Here is a 4,893-nt window from a genome sequence, read left to right as displayed (position 1 = left end):
ATATCCTCATTGATGAGGACAAGCCCATCACTAAGAAAAGGATGGAGCAAACAAGAGAGCCTATTCATGGATCTCAAGAGACGCATGAAGAAGCTCATTACCAAGAAATCCCTGAGATGCCTCAAGGGATGCACTTTCCTCCACAGAATTTTTGGGAGCAAATCAACACCTCCCTAGGAGAATTAAGTTCCAACATGGGACAACTAAGGATGGAACATCAAGAGCACTCAATCATCCTCCATGAAATTAGAGAAGATCAAAGAGCTATGAGGGAGGAGCAACAAAGACAAGGAAGAGACATAGAAGAGCTCAAGGACATCATTGGTTCCTCACGAAGAAAATGCCACCATCACTAAGGTGGACTCATTCTTTGTTCTCAAATTTTCTGTTTTTCATTTTCTTTATGTTAAGTGCTTATCTATGTTAGTGTCTTATTACATGATCATTAGTATTTAGTAACTTTGCCTTAAAGTAGTGAATACGAATCCATCACCTCTCTTAAATGAAAAATGTTTTAATTCAAAAGAACAAGAAGTACATGAATTTCGAATTTATCCCTGAACTTAGTTTAATTATATTGATGTGGTGACAATACTTTTTGTTTTCTGAATGAATGCTTGAACAGTGCATATGTCTTTTGAAGTTGTTATTTATGAATGTTAAATATGTTGGCTCTTGAAAGAATGATGACAAGGACACATGTTATTTGATAATCTGAAAAATAATAAAAATGATTCCTGAAGCAAGAAAAAGCAGTGAATACAAAGCTTGCAGAAAAAAAATGGCGAAAAAAAATAAATAGAAAAAGAAAAAGCAAGCAGAAAAATCCAAAAGCTCTTAAAACCAAAAGGCAAGGGTAAATAAAAAGGATCCCAAGGCTTTGAGCATCAGTGGATAGGAGGGCCTAAAGGAATAAAATCCTGGCCTAAGCGACTAAATCAAGCTGTCCCTAACCGTGTGCTTGTGGCGTGAAGGTGTCAAGTGAAAACTTGAGACTGAGCGGTTAAAGTCAAGGTCCAAAGCAAAAGAAGAGTGTGCTTAAGAACCCTGGACACCTCTAATTGGGGACTTTAGCAAAGCTGAGTCACAATCTGAAAAGGTTCACCCAGTTATGTGTCTGTGGCATTTATGTATCCGGTGGTAATACTGGAAAACAAAGTGCTTAGGGCCACGGCCAAGACTCATAAAGTATCTGTGTTCAAGAATCAACATACTGAACTAGGAGAATCACTAACACTATCTAAACTCTGAGTTCCTATAGATGCCAATCATTCTGAACCTCAATGGATAAAGTGAGATGCCAAAACTATTCAAGAGGCAAAAAGCTACAAGTCCCGCTCATCTGATTGGAGCTATGTTTCATTGATAGTTTGGAATTTATAGTATATTATCTTCTTTTTATCCTATTTGATTTTCAGTTGCTTGGAGACAAGCAACAATTTAAGTTTGGTGTTGTGATGAGCGGATAATTTATACGCTTTTTGGCATTGTTTTTAGTATGTTTTTAGTAGGATCTAGTTACTTTTAGGGATGTTTTTATTAGTTTTTATGTTAAATTCACATTTCTGGACTTTACTATGAGTTTGTGTATTTTTCTGTGATTTCAGGTATTTTCTGGCTGAAATTGAGGGACTTGAGCAAAAATCAGATTCAGAGGTTGAAGAAGGACTGCTGATGCTGTTGGATTCTGATCTCCCTGCACTAAAAGTGGATTTTCTGGAGCTACAGAACTCGAAATGGCACGCTTCCAATTGCGTTGGAAAGTAGACATCCAGGGCTTTCCAAAAGGGCGTTGAACGCCAGTTCTACGCTGCAGTTTGGAGTTAAATGCCAGGAACACGTCACGAACCAGAGTTGAACGCCAAAAACACGTTACAACTTGGCGTTCAACTCCAAAAGAAGCCTCTGCACGTGTAAACTTCAAGCTCAGTCCAAGCACACACCAAGTGGGCCCCGGAAGTGGATTTATGCATCAATTACTTACTTTTGTAAACCCTAGTAACTAGTTTAGTATAAATAGGACCTTTTACTATTGTATTTGACATCTTGGGACGTCTAGTTCTTAGATTATGGGGGCTGGCCATTCGGCCAGGCCTGAACCTTTCACTTATGTATTTTTCAACGGTAGAGTTTCTGCACTCCATAGATTAAGGTGTGGAGCTCTGTTGTTCCTCATGATTTAATGCAATGTACTACTGTTTTATATTCAATTCAACTTATTCCGCTTCTAAGATATCCATTCGCACCCAAGAACATGATGAATGTGATGATTATGTGACGCTCATCATCATTCTCACTTATGAATGCGTGCCTGACAAACACTTCCGTTCTACATGCAAATAAGCTAGAATGAGTATCTCTTAGATATCTAATACAGAGGACCGAGTCCGAGATATTAGAATCTTCGTGGTATAAGTTAGAACCTATGGATGGCCATTCCTAAGATCCGGAAAGTCTAAACCTTGTCTGTGGTATTCCGAGTAGGATCTGGGAAGGGATGGATGTGACGAACTTCAAACTCGCGAGTGCTGGGCGTAGTGACAGACGCAAAAGGAGGGTGAACCCTATTCCAATATGATCGAGAACCTCCAGATGATTAGCCGTGCCGTGACAGAGCATTTGGACCTTTTTCACAGAGAGGATGGGATGTAGCCATTGACAATGGTGATGCCCTATATAAAGCTTGCCATGGAAAGGAGTAGGAAGGATTGGATGAAGACATTAGGAAAGCAGAGGTTCAGAGGAACGAAAGCATCTCTATACACTTATTTGAAATTCTCACCAATGAATTACATAAGTATTTCTATCTTTATTTTCTTTTTATTTATTATTATTATTCGAAAACTCCATAACCATTTGATATCCGCCTGACTGAGATTTACAAGGTGACCATAGCTTGCTTCAAGCCGACAATCTCCGTGGGATCGACCCTTACTCACGTAAGGTTTTATTACTTGGACAACCCAGTGCACTTGCTGGTTAGTTGTATCGAAGTTGTGACAAATCATGAATTAAGATTAGAGCACTAAGTTTCTGGAGCCATTACCAGGGATCACAATTTCGTGCACCATGGATGCAGCTTGCAATTCATTCAGACTGAGAAATCATATTGACTTGCTGAGTCAATATTTTATTCTGAGCCAATATGGCATTCAGAGTATCAATTTCAAGAACTCCCTTCTTCTGAGGCGTCCCATTGTTCACAGGATTCCTCTCAGAGGTGTACATGAACTGGTTATTTGCAACCATTTCAATGAGTTCCTGAGCTTCTGTAAGGGTTTTTAGATGAAGAGATCCTCCTGCAGAATGGTCTAATGACATTTTTGACAACTCAGACAGATCATCATAGAATATACATATGATGCTCCATTCTGGAAGCATGTCAGTAGGACACCTTTTGATCAATTTCTTATATCTTTCCCAAGCTTCATAGAGGGACTCACCTTCCTTCTGTCTGAAGCTTTAGATTTCCACTCTAAGCTTGCTCATCTTTTGAGGTGGAAAGAATTTGGCTAGGAAAGCACTGACCAGCTTTTCCCAAGAGTTCAGGCTTTCCTTAGGTTGTGAATCCAACCATGTTCTAGCTCTGTCTCTTACAGCAAAAGGGAAAAGCATAAGCCTGTAGACCTCGGGATCAACTCCATTGGTCTTGACAGTGTCACAGATTTGCAAGAATTCAGCTAAGAACTGATGAGGATCTTCCAATGGAAGTCCATGAAACTTGCAATTCTGTTGCATTAGAGAAACTAATTGAGGCTTAAGCTCAAAGTTGTTTGCTCCAATGGCAGGAATTGAGATGCTTTTTCCATAGAAATTGGAAGTTGGTGTAGTGAAATCACCAAGCACCTTCCTTGCATTATTGTTGTTGGGTTCGACCATAGCTGTTTTCTCTATTTCGAAAATTTCAGTTAGGTCCTCTTCAGAGTATTGTGCTTTAGCTTCTCTTAGTTTCCTCTTAAGAGTCATTTCAGGTTCAGGATCAGCTTCAACAAGAATGCCATTATTCTTGTTCCTGCTCATATGAAAGAGAATAGAACAAAGAAAATATAGAATCCTCTATGTCACAGTATAGAAATTCCTTTATGTGAGTAGAAGAAGAGAACAATAAAAAAATGAGAAGAGAAAAATTTGAACACAGAGAAGAAGAGGGGGTTCGAATTATGAGTAGAAGAGAAGTGTTAGTAGATAAATAAATAAATAGAGAGAGATGAGAGGGAGGGCTTTTCGAAAATAATTAAAAAGAGAAGGAAAATATTTTTGTTTTTATTTAAAAAATCAGTTATAATTCAAAAATTAAAAAGAGAAACAAAATAAAATTTGAAAACTAAATAAATTATTTAATTAAAAAGATTTTTGAGAAAGTGGTTAGTGATTTTCGAAAACCAGAGAGAGGAAAGTAGTTAGATAGTTTAAAAAAAAGATAAGAATTTTTAAAATCAAACAAAAAGTCAAGTAGTTAATTGAAAAAGATTTGAAAATCAATTTTGAAAAGATAAGAAGTTAGAAAAGATTTTGAAATTAAGTTTTAAAAAAGATATGATTGAAATTTATTTTGAAAAAGATTTGAAAAAGAAATTTAAAAAGATTTGATTTTTGAAATTAAAGTTGATTACTTGACTAACAAGAAACAAAAAGATATGATTCTAAAATTAAAGATTGAACCTTTCTTAATAGGCAAGTAATAACTTAAAATTTTGAATCAATCACATTAATTGTTAGTAAAGATTTTGGAAAATATGGGATAAAAATAAGAAAAAGATTTTGAAAATCAATTTTTAAAATTTCCAAAAAAATGAAAGAAAAATGAAAAAGATTTGATTTTTGAAAAGGTTTTGAAAAGATAGGATTTTTAAATTGAAAATTTAACTTGACTCATAAGAAACAACTAAGTTT

The 4,893-nt window shown here is 36.2% G+C and overlaps 1 non-coding gene across 1 annotated transcript; it reads left to right on the top strand.

Moving 5' to 3' along the window:
* The first annotated feature begins 3,375 nt into the window (after positions 1-3,375).
* On the top strand, positions 3,376-3,483 carry LOC112773634 (small nucleolar RNA R71). Its single transcript, XR_003188174.1, has one exon. It is a non-coding gene; the product is annotated as a small nucleolar RNA R71 (small nucleolar RNA).
* The last annotated feature ends 1,410 nt before the right edge of the window (positions 3,484-4,893 follow it).

This window comes from Arachis hypogaea, chromosome 18 (assembly GCF_003086295.3).
Source record: "Arachis hypogaea cultivar Tifrunner chromosome 18, arahy.Tifrunner.gnm2.J5K5, whole genome shotgun sequence".
Classification (NCBI taxonomy): domain Eukaryota; kingdom Viridiplantae; phylum Streptophyta; class Magnoliopsida; order Fabales; family Fabaceae; genus Arachis; species Arachis hypogaea.
Note: the sequence above shows the minus strand (reverse complement) of the source record. Positions and strands in the feature narration are given on the sequence as shown.